General features: G+C 37.8%; 1 long non-coding RNA gene across 2 annotated transcripts in view; it reads right to left on the reverse strand.

The window, feature by feature from the left end:
• LOC141967514 (uncharacterized) overlaps nt 1-16,939 on the reverse strand; it is a 118,005-nt gene that overhangs the window by 10,388 nt on the left and 90,678 nt on the right. The window contains exon 4 of one of the 2 annotated variants that reach the window (XR_012634707.1): nt 16,746-16,810. The exons of the other annotated variant lie outside the window; for it this stretch is intronic. This is a non-coding gene — a long non-coding RNA (uncharacterized LOC141967514). Of the gene's footprint in view, nt 1-16,745; nt 16,811-16,939 lie in introns of those variants that run through there. 2 annotated transcript variants of the gene reach the window in all.

Raw genomic sequence — 16,939 nt, forward strand, 5'->3', positions numbered from 1 at the left:
AGTATTCAGAGTAAAAAGTATTTAGAGCCATGCTTTACAACATGGTTTCTGCAACAGCCTGCAGTTAGCAAATATTGACAAGGAGTACTTCTGTTCAGGAAGCCCCGGAAGTCAAATTGTAACAACTTTGTTTTAGAGAACAACCTATCAAACACATTTATCCCAGCTCTGTGACATGACTGGAGTAATCTCTGAAATTTTAGTGTGGTCAGAAAACCTGAGTTACGAATGCATAAATGGAAGCCTACGTCCTCTGACACGGTTGTGCTGATCTTTGGGTGGAAACTGCAGTTATTGACCTGAACATACAGTGTTTTTAAGAACCAGAGGAATGAAGCAGAAGACTTTCTGAATGTTGTTTAGAGGTTAAAGCCATTCAGCAAGTTCACTGATAGTTTTGCTTCTGACAGGAAAACAGGATCAGATTGAAAATGCAATAACATAAAACTAACAATGGCAAATCTATCCCTAACAGAGAAAAAATAAAGTTCTCACAGGAAAGCAGGCTATCTATTCACAAAATTTTTTGATTTTCAGTGAATGAAAATAAATCAATCTGATTTAAGATGAAAACCTATTTAAAGGAGAACTGCATTTGTTTCCCCACCTCTTCTGTTTGAACCTATTATACTTCTCTGCCCTTCTCATCCTCTACTTTTGCAGACTTAACTTTTGCTAAGTATTTATACTTACAGTATGGTTATAAAATAGCTAATATCATCATAGCTTCAATTAAATAAATTCGAAACTCCACAGTTCTGCCCAATTCCAAGTGCAAGCTCAGTTTGTGTTATTATAATTCTATCAGCTTTCTGAACAGCGTTTCTGAGTATCTGCCTTGAAGTCTAGCTTTGGTGGCCATAAGGCACTTGCTTAGAGCACCCCAGTAAGGGCTTTCCTGAAGTAGCTCATGGCCATGGGACATCACTGGGCGCCCGTGCTGCCACAGGAGAGGGGCACAGTGTACCCTGTGCAGGTCTCTGGTTTTTTCAGTGTCCTGTGCTTGGCAACAGCTCCATCCCCTCATTCTCTGCCTAGATCCCCTGTCTGACCCAGGGTGCATACAAGCTTCCCTCAGAAAGAGAACCCTTCCAACACACCTACACCATCTCCTTTTTCTCTTCTTTTCTCTCCAGCTAAGTTACTGAAAGCCCCAAAGGTGGACAATGCTTGTTAAGCACTCACACAGTGCTTAACCTTTCCTTCCAGTGCTGGTGAGGAACAGGTCCTTGTGTACAGACCTAGCATAATTATTTATACTTCAGCATCTCTACCTGAAAATATTAATATTGTCACCTGAAGTAAATAGTTCCTGACATGATTTAATGAAGTATAACAATCAGGAACTAGAATTTTAAATATTAAGCATTTACTTTAAACATTAAACAATGAAGTTCTCTGAATTTTAAAATCTTATCCAGATTTTATAAAAACTGAAAATGAACCAGGAAACTTTTAGCATGAAAAATTTACATCCCTTACACAGGAGAGAAACTGGGAGCAGGACATCAGGGACATCTCCACATTATAAATATTTCAGATCACATCTATAAAAGAAAAAATATTGTGCTATCTCATATCAGGTAAGTATAATCTCTGATACCAATCTTGGTAAAGAACCAGAAGTTTCAGTTAGTTTGACGGAAATACCGAAGTGACACTGAAAAGTATAATGCTAAAAATGTTTCAGCTGTGTCCGTACTGTGAGCCCATCTCTGTTTCCATTTGTGGGATGAGGCCAGCAGTAATACAAACTGGGAGATTTCTGTGATAATTTAGAGCCCATCACCTACAGAAGTGACAGTCACCATTACTTACAGTTATATGGGAGGGGCAGACTTTTTTATTGCTAGTTTCACTTGTCTGAACCATAAAAAGCTCATCATGCTGAAAGCTGCATTCTTATGGTATCCTACAGACAAAGTCATTACCAGAAGAACTCTCTCACATGCACAATACTGGGTAATATTTGACCTATCATATTTGTAATCAGCAAAAAATCTCTTCTTTTAATCTTGACTCTCTTTTCATTGCTTTTTCACCACCTTCTCAGTAAGAGATAAATGACATTTTAATAGCATTTTGTGCTGACGAAATTGAAATGTTCAAGGTAATATTTAATGAGGCATAGTGCTGCTGGCCACACTGCCTTTATCTTAATTATAATCTCGGATTTTTTAAAAAAATACTATCACTGGATTACAAACTTTCCTGAAGGTTGGGATCTACCAGGACACAGAAAGTAAACAAGCAATAAAGAAACAATATATGCCTCACTTCTAGGGTTGGGGAGTTTAAGTCTAAAAATCAATAAGTAGCTTTGACATGTTTGAATGTAGTGAGAGATGTAACTGTCATTATTCTCTCTGGGAATAAATCAAAGGTTTTGACACCAGCAGTCATGTCACCAATCCTTCTTTGTGTCTTCATATTTATTTACTCTTTTGATTACTGGGATAGTCTTCAGAGACAGATACCTCATTTTTATGAAAGTAGCTCTATTCACAGTTGGAAACAGAAAAATCTAGGATTTATTTTTCAGTTCACTTCTCTCCAGCTGCTGAATTTTTCATTTGAAGCAATTAAGAAAAAACATACTGATAAGAAGAGTGCTCTTTAAGTCAAAAAAGATCAGAAAACATTCTATAGTCTTCTTTATGTGTCTAGACAGTAATGCTGTGCATTAATTCAAGTGTTTTCTACTCTGTATACATTTACCTTATTTGTTATTTATTAATCAACTCTGTAATGCGCTCCTGAAGGTGAAGGATTAGAGAGAGAGCTGAAGAAAAGAAAGTCCAAGGGAGTGCAGCCTTAATATAGTTTTGCTCTGGCAAGTGCATAAATGTATCCACTGAAAGCAGTCAGGACCGAGTGAGGCTTCATAACAGTATTTTGTTTTCCTTACATTTCACTCAGAATAACAAGTGACCCACAGCCTTGTCAGGGGCTGAATATCTAAGCAAAATGCCAAACCTTGATCGCTCTGAACCTGAGTAACCCATGGAATCTCTATAAAAATGGAAAGAGATATCTGAAAGAAAATTCGTAATGATTTGTAATATACACTCCTTTTTTATCTTTTTCAATCCTTAATTTGTTGTTTGTTTGTTTGTTTTTTTAATGTCTGTCCACTTTACAGTCTCCAGTGTCTTTAATTAAACTCACTAGATTCTTCCCTCATACCTGGCAGATAGCATTAATTAAAGGCCTGTTTGCCAGACACCACATAATGGGTAAGACACAGTGAATGAAAAGCATGGCTCTGACCCTAGCAAAAGCTAGCGTGGAGATAATATTTTCAACTCTCTCTTAAAAACCTAATGTGCTATATGTTGGGAAAAAATACATACACTGTCTTTTAGATGCCTGCATTCGCTCTATGTGCACAGTCAGAAAGACTGGAAAGAATTGATTATGGTGGCCTTATTCTTTTTTAATCTGTGCATATGGTTCCTTCTGAACTGTCAGGATACCTGACTGCAGTAACACGTTCGATCTCTTCAGTCAAATGTGCACGTATTTCTCTATCTCTGCTTTTACCTTTTTATTGAATAAATAGAAACAAGCTGCAAAACCTTTTCCAATAGTGTGGTTGTGGTTTTTAGCTGTTGTCATTGTTGTAAAATGCATTTATTTTAAATTTTGGAACGGCCTTGCCTATTCATATGGAAGAGTTTTATAAACTCTTGTCTGGAAACTTACGGTCGTAAGGAGTATTTTTACAGTTCTATTGCTACTTGCTTAATATTATTTTTACCATTTGTTATTGGGACTGCAAAACCCAAACAGTTTTACACATAAACCACCTAAAAGTCTTAGAATTTTAAGTGAAGTATAATGTCCAAATAATCTTCTCAAACATCTGGATTTTATGTCAGCAGGTCTTAATCTACATTTACCATTAATCACCACACCCAGAAAGTATTCTTTCCTATACTGACTAGATGACTTAAACTTTAGATATATGCAAAAACTATTCTTTTGGGGCTCAGTCTTTTGCTGCTAATGTTCTCCACAAGATACAAAGTTGAACATTTAAGAATAAAGAGACATTGGAACCAAAAAGTATTCTTTGTGGTGTCTGCCAGATTTCTGTCATCTCAATACAAATCCAGAGAGTAGTCACTTGAGGATGAAAATCAAATAAATATATGATATAATACAACAGATTACATTTGTGGCAATTATGCAGTATTTTCCATTTACATATCTGCCAATGCTGTAAAAAGGTATGTGTGGTTTGACACATTTTCTAGAAAGGGAACACCCAGAAATCAAGCCACGTTTTCAAGGAGCATTCAGGTCAGTCAGAAGGAAAAGTGTAGCTCTAGCAAATCATAATTTTTTATTGCATATGCTGTTTTTCTTGTATGTAGACACATTCTAAAAGTTTTCCAAAGCCATGTATGCAATATTGAAATGGTTAAAAATTAGGTGTCACTTCAATTTAGAAGGATATAAATTTATTTCCTTAATTTCCTTCTTAATGCAGATATGTATTTAATTTTTTTACCCACATTAATTTCAGCAAATTCTGTGATCATTATAATTATTTCTAATTTTTTTCTGAACCAACAGTTGTTCTTAAAACATGAAAAACAATAAGAGACAGTAATTGAAATATAAAGAATGTTATTGTAAAGAGGGTAGGGATTCTGAAAGACCACAGGGCTGTAAGAAGACAAAACCTGCAAACTAGACAAGACAAGAGACAATTCAGAGCATCTTTTAAATGACAAACTCAAATAAAATAGCCAACAGTAACATAAAAAAAAGGCAGACAGAAACTGAAAAGTCACCAGTCTCTTAAATTAACAAATAGCTAAGGAAGATTGCTTTTTTTAAAAAAAAGAAAATCTTACTTGCAATAGCAATTCTTTATTATTTTAATAATTCTTCGATAATATATTATTAATAATAATAATATAATCATAATAATTCTTTATTATTTTAAGAAGGCAATAGCTCTGTAATCAAACAGCTCTGTAATCAAACAACAAAAAAACCCCAAAGATAATTTCAGTCTGACAACCAGTTGAAAAATACTAGAGGTTAAACTTACCTGATTATTAAGGTACTCATAATCAAAGCAGTCTATAAATGTGCCCACATTTACCTATATTGGTTCAAATGGAGAACTATAACTTTTTCTGTTGCGACTCAGATCTATTTGGTCATATTCCCATGTCCATTTTCTGCAGCTAGTATGTGATTAACATATTTCCATTTTCAACACACCACCAACTAACTAGTGTAATTTTTTTTGCATGCTTATTAATCATATATCACAATGAAATAATTTTTTCCCAAGCAGATCGTAACAAATATATAATGTTGATGTTCTCTGTTAAAGAGGAACAGCTGTTAGAGTATTTGAAGTTCTTATTACTGCTGACCTCTATGCAATACATACGTACACTCTATCACAGGCTTCATTATGGTATTTTGTGTATGTATCTGTTTAGAGTAGATGGGACAGTAAATAACATTTTATTTTTCAGGGCTATATATTCAGTTGCTAGAGCATGACTGTACCAATGATTGCTACCTCACGAAGATGCACTATGGAACATCTAGATTTTCACATATTTAAAAGGAGGGAGGAAAAAAAATTAAATATCCTTATGTAGGGAGAATCAGTCGAGGTAGTTAAAAACAAAAAGATGACTTTCTGAACAGTAGTCATGTCTATTATCTGCACTGGATTAGTGTCACTGTCTATGCTTTTTAATGCACTTGTCATCCAGGGTAAATGAAGATTGATAGCAACTATTAGTCTATTTTTTCACAGTTTCTGTGGTTCACTGCCTTTCTGCTTGAAAATGTTGTTGTATAAAAAGTTGACATGTATCAGCTATATTGTTCATTGGTTCCAATCATATGTTGATGAATATCAGTGTAGTGCTACTGACTTAAACCGTAAGAGCATAAGAGGTCTCTGGGTCACTCTGTCAAACCTCTGTAATCACAGTCATTAATGTAAATGGCATTAAATCCAGAAAATTCTTGACCATATATCACAAGCCACAGAAAAACTCATTATACTAAAGCACATATATAAAAGACCAAAAGCCTCAAAATACATAATATGCTTCCGAAAAAGAGAAAGCAAGAGGTATTACCGGCACCTTGGAATCCTTCACTATCAGAAAATTTCTTAGGTACTAAAAATTGTTAGCATTAAACCAAATGCTCTGGACTTTTCCAGGATGCTAAGTGCACCCTGCGCTTCAGAACAAGGAGTCATGTCCCTGGGGATGCTACTTCACTCAAGATGTATAAAAGTCCCCTTTTCATGCTCCAGTCTCAATGACAGTTATCCTATCATCCAGCGATGCAATTCAGGACCTTCTCTTCTCTTGTAGCCAGACATCCCCATTTTCAGTCCCTAAGGCATGACTTTGGACTTCGCATTATTAAATTTAAACCCAGTTCTATTACTATAAGCAACAAGGACATCTATTCTTACCATAGAGTACCTAGCTATCTACATGACTGGCAAACGCCCTTAACTTTGTGTCAGCCAAAAATTGCATTTATCTCTTGATTATTCTATTTTCTTCAAAATCCATTCTAATGCTGTGCATGGTATTAAAGTCAAACTGAGAGGTTTCTATTTCTTATGGCTGAATATCTGATAAGGCATTTGTACTTTCACATTGTAATCTTCCATCCATCACCTCTAACCAGAAATCAAAATTAGTTCCAAATTGTGAACTACCTAAATAGAAAAGACAATTATTGAGTGAATCATTTTGCCTCTCTGATAGAGGACTACAGACATTATGGTGTTCCTATCCCATGGTGGTGATCCAAGGGATGAGGAAGTTCCCCAAACGGCACTGCTAACATATCTCCTTTCCTGTTCTGGGGGGTCCCTTCAGCCCAGCCCTCACAACAATGCGCTCCCTGCCTCCATGCTCCGCATCCACCAGTTTTACACCTGCTGACCGCAGCAGAGATGGCCTTTTCTGGGGCCAGGGTTATGTGTGTGCTGACCAGTTAACATCTACATTGTTATCCAGGGCAGTCCTGTGTCTCTGGTTTAAGCCTCGTGGTTACTGCAGGGGTAAAAGCAGCATTGAAGACTGCCTGAATCTCTTGGGTCATATCTTGTCAAGCCTGTTGTAAGTACCTTAAGTCTTTGAACCCTCTCCTCTGATCGATACTGCTCCGAACATTCAAAATGTTTTGTGGGAGGAAAAGAGAAGGTAGGAGTGAGAGAGAGACCAGTAGACAAAATGCAACCATGCAAACCTTTCTTCATTGGAAAATCATGCTGAAAGCAATATAAAATATGCTTTAATTGCAGCTGCTTAATATTAGCTGTGCAATTTTGCTAAGGACACAGGTCCTTTGTCAATTTTCCCTTTGCTAAAAACACAGGTGGTTCAGCTGTGCATCTCCTATGTGCAACTCCCTGTTAATTGCTTTATTATTTATTTACTGCTACATTTATTGTAAATATACCTATTTAAATAACATTTAATGATAAGCTTACTTATTTTGACTGTGGTTATTTATACATAAATATCAGAAATCACAATTACAGTTTATTAATGTAATCATTCTGTAATATTTTATCTGGCACAGGTTGCCCAGAGAAGCTGTGGCTGCCCCCTCCCTGGCAGTGTTCCAGGCCAGGTTGGATGGGGCTTTGGGCAACCTGGGCTAGTGGAAGGTGTCCCTGCCCAGGGCAGGGGGTGGGACTAGGTGATCTTTAAAGGTCACTTCCAACCCAAACCATGTTACTATCTTTAGGACAGCAGTGCATACTCTTCACCTAGGAAGAATGTTCAGTTTATTTGTTGCAGTTCTGCCAAGTTTCTTGGCTTTGTTTTTTTGTCTGGCAACCCACAGCAACTATATGGCTAAGAAAAGTCTATAGTTGCCCAGATGGTAGCAGTCATCAGATGAGAATGATGGCAGAAGCAATATTATGGACACATTAATTTAAAATTCTGGTATTTCCAGCAGAGGTACCTTTGAGGAACTAAGGACCCTTTGGATCTTTTTATATGTTTTCAGGCAAGCAGACAGCAGAAAAATACATACTAGAAAAGAAGTAAGCAAGACAAGACACTGACTTGCTTACTAAGGTAAAGCAGTTTGGTTTTGGATTCTCTAAATTTATTATTTGTTAAATGCCATGCTGAGATTGAGCTGACAAGTAGAAAGGATAGGACTGTCATCCTAGTTTGTAATCTAAACCAACAGAGGAACATACAGAAGGTCGACAGTATTAAAGTGGGTCTTCACTGCTAAAAATGCACTTTTTCTCTGTGAGTTTTATGCAGCTTTGACTCTACTTAATTTGATGGAAGTTTGGGTTAGTCAGAGTATTAATACTAGAATTTTTACCTGAAATATACAGTCTTACCTAAACACTATAGATACCCAATTACTATAAACATTTATTGACAGATGATGCCAAGATGTTGAGAAGCCAATGATATAATTTAGTGGAGTATGGACAATTTAAGTGTTTAAGAGTCATGGGGAAAAATTAAAGAGTCAGAAGAGTTTTACATGAAATGACTGTACACAGATCATTATAAATAGTCAAATTCCTGTATAATTCCGCAATGAGATGGCAGTAGTCAAAGAAAAATTTACAAGAGTCTTTCTATCAGAAGTGAAGCAGCATTACCCATGTGCTCTATTTTTAATTGGTTAAAAATGCTTACATGCACACTTGCTTACATGAATGCCAGGATCTTCACAATACTGTTAGCAGAAGTTTACTACTGTGAGTGTTTGATATGTTCCCATATAATTCAATTTAATTTATTTCATAAGGTGAATTCTTTAAGAAGCTCTGCTTACTGAGGTGTAAAACGATCATAGCATTTCATGTGTTTGTGATGGGTTTGAGATATTGCTCTTCTCTTCCCACACAGTTTTTAATAAAACTGCTGCCACTTTGCTGACCTTCCCCTCTTCAAGGTTAATGGTTTGTTATCTATAAATTACTTTTCATGATACAGCCTGGGTTATGAACTCCAGAATTGTCTTCTGTGGGTTCTCTCTTCAATTTGTTGGCTCAGAGAAAAGCACATTTCCTAGTAACTGAGGCAGATTTCACAATAGGAAAAACTACTACAGAAATGAAAAGAGATAATATCAGCTTTAGAAACTTGCCATTTTGTTCTATAAGAAGACATACAATTATTTCAATTGGTCGATGTTGTGGAACAACTGCTGTCATGTTCTCTAGTAAAGCTGGATGCCTACATGACTGCAATTTACCAAACGCTGCCCTGACTCCTTTTTTCTTGCCTATAGAGCCTCTAGGCTAAAGATGTTGCAGAGACAACAATTAGCGACATTGTATTATTGTAAAGGTTTAGAAATATGTTAATAGTCAGACAATTTATAATCTGCAGTCTTTGTTATCATTATGGAACATCTGTTACTTAAGAACCAACTCCATAATAAACCATGCCCTAGTATTTTATAATCCTGTCACAGTGTAAGAGGGAAAAGTAGAGATGATATTAAGTTTGATCTTGAGAGGTAGCAGACATATTTGCATCCTGAGGACAGCACAAGCAGAAAGTGTTCAGAAACACCTTGCAGTTTTCATACACTTTAATGATATATTACACAATTCTTTACCAGCTGATCCTTTCCATCCTTTAAACTTTGAGAGTGAATTTTATAAGAAACCAATGACAACACTCCAGTGGCACATTATAAATCTGTACCCAGGAAATACACATTTGCTTTCAAGCTCTGGGAAAGAGTATCTACACTGTCAAAAAATATAACTTCACCACTTCAACTGTAATTTCAGTCATAAAAACAGCTGTAAGAGTCTCTCCCTCAGTCTGACTCTTGTTTGCTAGGGATTATTTACATTACATGATGCCATTTTCAAAAGGAATGTAAAATCAGGCAAGAACCATAGAATCACAGAATGGCTTGGGTTGGAAGGGCCCTTAAAGATCACCTAGTCCCACCCCCTGCCCTGGGCAGGGCCACCTTCCACTAGCCCAGGTTGCCCAAAGCCCCGTCCAACCTGGCCTGGAACACTGCCAGGGAGGGGGCAGCCACAGCTGCTCTGGGCAACCTGTGCCAGGGCCTCACCACTCCCACAAAAAATAATTTCTTCCTTATATCTAATCTAAATCTGCCCTCTGTCAGTTTAAAACTGTTACCTATCCCTATACCCCTGATCAAGAGTCCCTCCCCCCTTTCCCGCAGCCCCTTTCAGCCCTGGGAGGCCGCTCTAAGGTCTCCCCGGAGCCTTCTCTTCTCCAGCTGAACCCCCCAGCTCTCTCAGCCTGTCCTCACAGGGGGGTGCTCCAACCCCCCAGTCACCTTTGTGGCCTCCTCTGGGCCCGCTCGAGCAGGTCTGTGTCCTTCTGATTTGGGGGGCCCAGAGCTGGACACAGGACTGCAGGGGGGCCTCACAAGAGCAGAGTAGAGGGGGAGAATCCCCTCCCTTGACCTGCTGGCCACACTGCTCAAGCCTGTCCAGGTCCCTCTGCATGGCAAAGGAAGGCAAGCAAAGCTTTCTCAACATATTTGGGGTAGCTTTTCACATACAGCATCACAATCTGCTTAATTAGTTTAATTTAGTATAAAGCCTCTGTAACACTTTTATATTTAAGGCTTTTTGAGTGATACATGGCAGTACACTTCAGAATTACAAACTGTAATTACTCTTCCCACTTCATCAACAGAGATAGCAAAGGCCAGATTTTTGCTTACAGTTAACTAATAACAATTCTGTAATTGCCATTCAGAAACTGCTGAAACTATGCTCTTATTCCAACAGGCAATAAGCCCAATTTTTTTTTCATCCAAGTTGTTGAAAAAGGATTGATAAATTTTCATCTACTTCACAAATATACCCTCCATGCATTCTTCTCTTACTTAATTACTTCACCAGTCCATTCTGTTGTGCATCAGAGCACTGACCATGTGGAACTCAATTTTATTTTCCATTCTCTAAGACTGGGGTGTTCAATGGCTGTGATGTACTACTACTTTTTTTTGCCTACAGAGATTATAATTAAAATCTTTAGTTACAGCCATGTGTGCAATGTCTTCAAGTTACCCCAGTTCAATTTTATCCAACATTTTAAAAATGTTTTTCCAATGTATGCTCTTTTAAAGAAAAATACTTTCTTCTATAGATACAGATCTGGTTTTCATCTACTGGAATAAACAAAGATCACTGGGAGCATGCCAAGACTAGAGCGACAGCACTATCAAAATCAGCACAGGTCTGAATAAAGGTTGTAAACAAACTTCCTGAAAGTGGCAGTCAGCTTCCATTTGTCTTCAGTGACAGGACTTTCAAAAAAAGTGAAGTTAGAAACACCTTTAAATGGCTCTACTTCTTGAAAAACAGGCCTTGTTAAGAGGTCTCAGATCGGAGACTCAATTCCTAACACAAAGCTTTAAAACATCCAAGACTGTTTTCTAACATGGTTTAGAACATGACAGTTTCAAGCTGGTCTCCTTAAGTAAAATATGTACTGAATTAAGCAAAACTTCCAGAAGTGATGAATCTGATAGTGGTGCCCTAAAATACCAGCTTAAAATCATCAGTGATCCATTATGAAGTAGACATTATAAAAAGATTAAAAGCTTTAAGGTTAAAGAGAAAGAACAGGGTGCTGCAACATTTCCATCAGAGTAAATCAGGATAGTAAAACTATCAATTGTTTTACCACTATGCAAAATTTATATTGGTTAAAAAGCTAAGCCTTTCATTACCTAAATTAAAAGTATACTGTGTTTATTGAATTCAAAGATTAGCTTGCTGTTATACACAGTAGACTTATTTTGATGTCTCAGGATTAATATTCATGAACTTTCAGACTATTAACTACACATATGTAACGTCTGACAAGAAATATATCTTACAGACTACAATTATTGTAGGATGCTTTTAGTTCTGATTTTATCTTTGATTTTGCTGTGGATTCCCCCAGACTCTTCATACTGTCCAACAATGTTTTAAGGTTGGTTCTGGAAGGTTTATCATATTGATAGATCTGATAAAACTTAGACATTCAAATCCAAAGGACATTTTTCAATTTCTTTCTCATTTTAAATAGTTTTACATGAGTGATAACTTTCAAATTCAGTTGCCTGAAATGTTGTCTTAACTATCAGCAGAACTGGAAATCACCAGAAACTGTTCACTCCTCAACCAGTTCAGCTGCACTATTGGCTAATATTGATACCTGTCACTTTTCAGAGTTTGAAAGACATGAAATCTTTGTAACTCCGATAAAAATCACAATTCACACACACACACAAATGCCCTTTTTTGCTTCTTCAGGTGGCACCAGTGCTTTTAAAATAGTATCAATCACTTAAACAGAAAAATAGCAGCAGAAAAATCAAGCACTACATGAGGAAAAGTCTAGCACCATCAGATAACATCAGTTCCACTGTTAGCACATGTTTAGTTCTAGCTGGCACTATATGAACACTGTAATAACTATAATACAGGGAGTCATGCACAAGAGGCACACAGTTAAATACATTGCTTTCTCTGATTAGCTGCTCATAGTAGAGAACAGTTGTTGATGGCAGGTGAAGGCTGCTGGGGACTATCAGCTCTTGGCTGCAGGCTTTCTTGGCCTGTTTTGTGAACTTCTTATCATCAGATTCCAACCACAGAGCTGTGTAAGATCTCAGTGGAATAGCTGAGATCATAAATCAAGAATGTGATAAATTTAAATAAGATATGAAGGTAAAGACAATATAAACAATGGCTTCCAAGTACATCAATGGAAGGCCATCAACTATGAGAGTTCTGAGGCCAAAATGCGTGGTGACAATTTGTGGGATAAGTTAGAGGAAAATAAAATATCACAATGTGGAGAGAATCTCATGATTAAGAGAGATGGGCCCCACAAGTAGCCATAAACACAAGAAATTGTAAGTTGCTCCTTTTTTCGGAATTCAGGTTAAATCTGAAAACCAAAAATCATGCATCACTTGTAAAGCAATTACCATACAAGAGAGCACTGCCCACCTATGCCTCTGTGATTCTGCTTAAAAAAGCTTCTACCTATTTTCCATAGTGCAGGAGAGAAAGTCATAAACTGCACAGCAATAGCAACAAATAGCAATAACAAAAGCAAATGTCAGAATTTAAATTGCAAACTACCTATGAGCCTTGACTGCTAAAACTAAATCCAGAATTGAACATTAAAGGTTTGAAGTTGCTCTGCTGGGGCTAGATGTTGCTTCCGCTCATCCCTTTAATAAACTCTGAGGCATTACATGTAGACTAGAGCTGGTAGGGATGGAGAATCACCACGTAGCAACCCTCAAAGATAAGTTCACAGGATTCATGGAAAATACTGACTATTTTAATAAAGAATGTATATCAAATTACTCCTTGTATAACACAGAATGATTTTTCTGATAGAGTTGTGGTGGGTGCATTAACATAACTTTCTAAAACACAGACTATTTTCTCCTGAAAGCAAAATATATTTTGTACCCCACTGTGTGAGCCCTAATTCCCACTCAGACCTCAGGATTTAGAAACATAAAAAATGAATCTTTTGAAAGGCACTGAATTTCCAATCAATTTGAAATTTTGGAGCTTCAGTTTTTCTGTCTTTCAAATTACACTTTCATTAGTATGGTCTGTGCAAATGCACATTATTCCTTACATCGGTAAATCTATTAAATTGTGTGTTTTGTTCCAACACAGCATTGTCATCATGTAAAACTGGTTTCAGTTTAGCTCTCAGTGTAAAAGATTAAATGAAATGAATGCTATTTTTCATTTCTGCAATTATTCTCTGAAAGCTTGATGGGGAATAAGTCGGGAAATGCCCCAACACAAAACAATGAAATATTAACTGCTAAGAGCAGTTATTTCCCTCTAAAGATGTCGATATTAAATTATTTCGTTACATGCATAGTCACACCTGAAAGAATTGAAAAGCCACAGACTATGAACCCAGGGAAGATAAGGGACAAAGCAGCTCTCTATTATTAACTACTGCTGTACTTTTAGGCTGTTTTATGCTAATAAACTTTATAAAAATCTATTTACAGGCATATAGTAATAGGTAACGTATTTTTTAGCTCATGCTAATTTGTAAAACAAATGTCAAATTCCTACATTAAGGAGCTAAGCTAAACTGACATTTTATGTGACTGATTTTTGCAAAATACTTTACAAACTTTCTTATTCAGAGTTGAAGGTGAGGGCTGAAGAAACCATAGAACACCTCAGGGTGTTTTGCACTTTTACAGTTCAGCTTTTAGCATTATCAGAATATTGCATAAGATAATTTGTATATCTGGCACTTTGGGTTCTAGGTACTTCTGCTTTTAAGACAAGACGGCTGTGAAAAATTGAATTCTACTGAACATTGTAAACCATTGATGTTAAAATATGCAGGGAGGTTAAACCAGTAGAAAACTTTAATGGAGAATAACTAATTTAATGGGTGCATGTTAACACCAGCCATTTTTCTGGGTACAGATATAGGGAGGCTGAAACTCAAAGCACCCCATATGATCTCTATGATGAGCTCAGTGAACTCCAACTAATGCAGGGCCACGCCCGATCAAGAGCTATTTACATGCATTTTGTAATGCTGATCCTTTACTAACAAGTTCTGTAAAAATCTATAAAAAAATTTAAGATTCTTACTTTGATAATTTGTCCTTTTCTTCAGATCAGAAATGACAAGAGGTAGCCCTATATGACACAGTCTCATGCTGTGCATAAAAACTTAATGCTGACGGTAAGATCTACTGTAGGCCCAGGATCAGAACCATAACACTTGTCATGGGCCTGAAAATAACCTGATCTATGGAGAAATCTGGTCCGTGCTCAGGAAAACTAGTTTTCTGATAAAGGTTATCATTTCAGTGTACAGGAGCAAGGGATCAGAATGTACCGGTGCTTAGACTTTTAAGGGAAGATTATAAATTATTTTACCAGGGTATTCTGTTCTCAAGGAATAATGCATGAGAGATTAAGAAACATCTCTTAAGAATTCTTAAGAATGTCCAAGTGGAGAGCAGTGACAAGTGGCGTTCCTCAGGGGCGGGCGTTGGGACTGGTGCTGTTTAACATTGTTGGTGACAAGGACAGTGGGACTGAGGCACCCTCAGCAAGTTCCCTGACAACACCGAGCTGTGTGGTGCAGTTGACACACTGGAGGGAAGGGACGTGCCATCCAGAGGGACCTGGACAGGCTGGAGAGGTGGGTCCATGGAAACCTCATGGAGTTCAACAAGGCCAAGTGCAAGGTCTTGCCCATGGGTCAGGGCAATCCCAAGCACAAACACAGGCTGGGTGAGGAGTGGATGGAGAGCAGCCCTGCGGAGAAAGACCTGAGAGTGTTGGTGGGTGGAAAACTGACTGTGAGCCAGCAATGTGCACTCACAGCCCAGAAAGCCAACCATGTGCTGGGCTGCACCCAGAGCAGTGTGGCCAGCAGGGCGAGGGAGGGGATTTTCCCCCTGTAGGAGTCCTGTGTCCAGCTCTGGGGCCCTCAAAATCAGAAGGACAAGAACCTGCTCAAGAGGGTCCAGAGGAGGCCATGAAGATTACTGGGTGGCTGGAGAACCTCCCCTTGTGAGGACAGGCTGAGAGAATTGGGGTTGTTCATCCCAGAGAAGGCTCTGGAGAGACCTTAGAGTGGCCTTCCAGTACTTAAAGGGAGCTACAGGAAAGATAGGTAGTGATACAACAAGGGGTAACTGTTTTAAACTGAAATATGGCAGACTTAGATTAGATGTAAGGAAGAAATCCTTCCCTGTGAGGGGGGTGAGGCCCTGGCACAGGTTGCCCAGAGAAGCTGTGGCTGCCCCCTCCCTGGCAGTGTTCCAGGCCAGGTTGGACGGGGCTTTGGGCAACCTGGGCTAGTGGAAGGTGTCCCTGCCCAGGGCAGGGGGTGGGACTAGGTGATCTTTAAGGTCCTTCCAACCCAAACCATTCTATGTATCTATGATTTTAATTAGTGTAGATATCTCACCCTGGTCTCCTAAAATCTGCAGGATTTGCAATAACTTACTGTGCTTTCTGTTTTATTATTGAAACTTAGGAGAACATATATAAAGCCATAGTCCAAAAGTAAACTCCTGTTTTCAACATTAATATACTGAATTAATGTCCTGTATCAATTCTCCTCTAAACTGCTAGAGACATACAGTAAATTTATTTTTGAAAAAAAATGAGTAACGCCAGCAAGTTTTTCATGCTGAGTTTCAACTTGCTAGTAACATTGATAGGATAGCCCTTGTGATTGTTTACAATTGTCTTTTTTATACATTTTCTGTGCCACAAGTACAGTACAACAGTGTAATTGATCTGCCATTCAAATCAATTACTGGTTTGTTCTGCATTGTTTGCCCATGGGCTACCATGTAGTTTACTCCCTGGCAGTTAAACAAATCCTCAGCCTTGCATTAGGAGGTTTCAGGCACTTCAGTGAAAAACCGAAGCGTAGGAACTATTAGCTAAAAGCTGCAGAACCCTTGGAGCTCTTTCCCAGAGTTTGAGATGCTACTAAGAGTATTTCAATCAGTCTTTGTATTCCTGAACAAATTCCTTGAAAGGACTTGTTTTGGTGCAACAAGCTCCTTGGGCAGCTACAAAATCCCAGGATCAGATTTAAAATAGTTACATTTTTTTAACAAATTCTGGACAATTGGTTTTACAATGTCGGATGCAAAGCAATAGACATAGGGATTTGTCACTCCTCTTTCAATATTAGTAGGAGAAAAGAAAAAATACCAAGATGATCTTTTGCTAGGCTTCTGCCATCTTCAAGATCTTCTGTCAGCCCTATTTCAGCATTCCCTGTTTGGGAGAATAATAGAAACAAAATGTTTGAGCCATGCAATTAAATCATTTTATAGGATGAAGAAAATTTCTTCATCCTATAAAATGGTAAAGGGAACAGTACATGTCTAAAACATTCCCCATCAA

Source organism: Athene noctua, chromosome 17 (genome assembly GCF_965140245.1).
Source record: "Athene noctua chromosome 17, bAthNoc1.hap1.1, whole genome shotgun sequence".
NCBI lineage: Eukaryota > Metazoa > Chordata > Aves > Strigiformes > Strigidae > Athene > Athene noctua.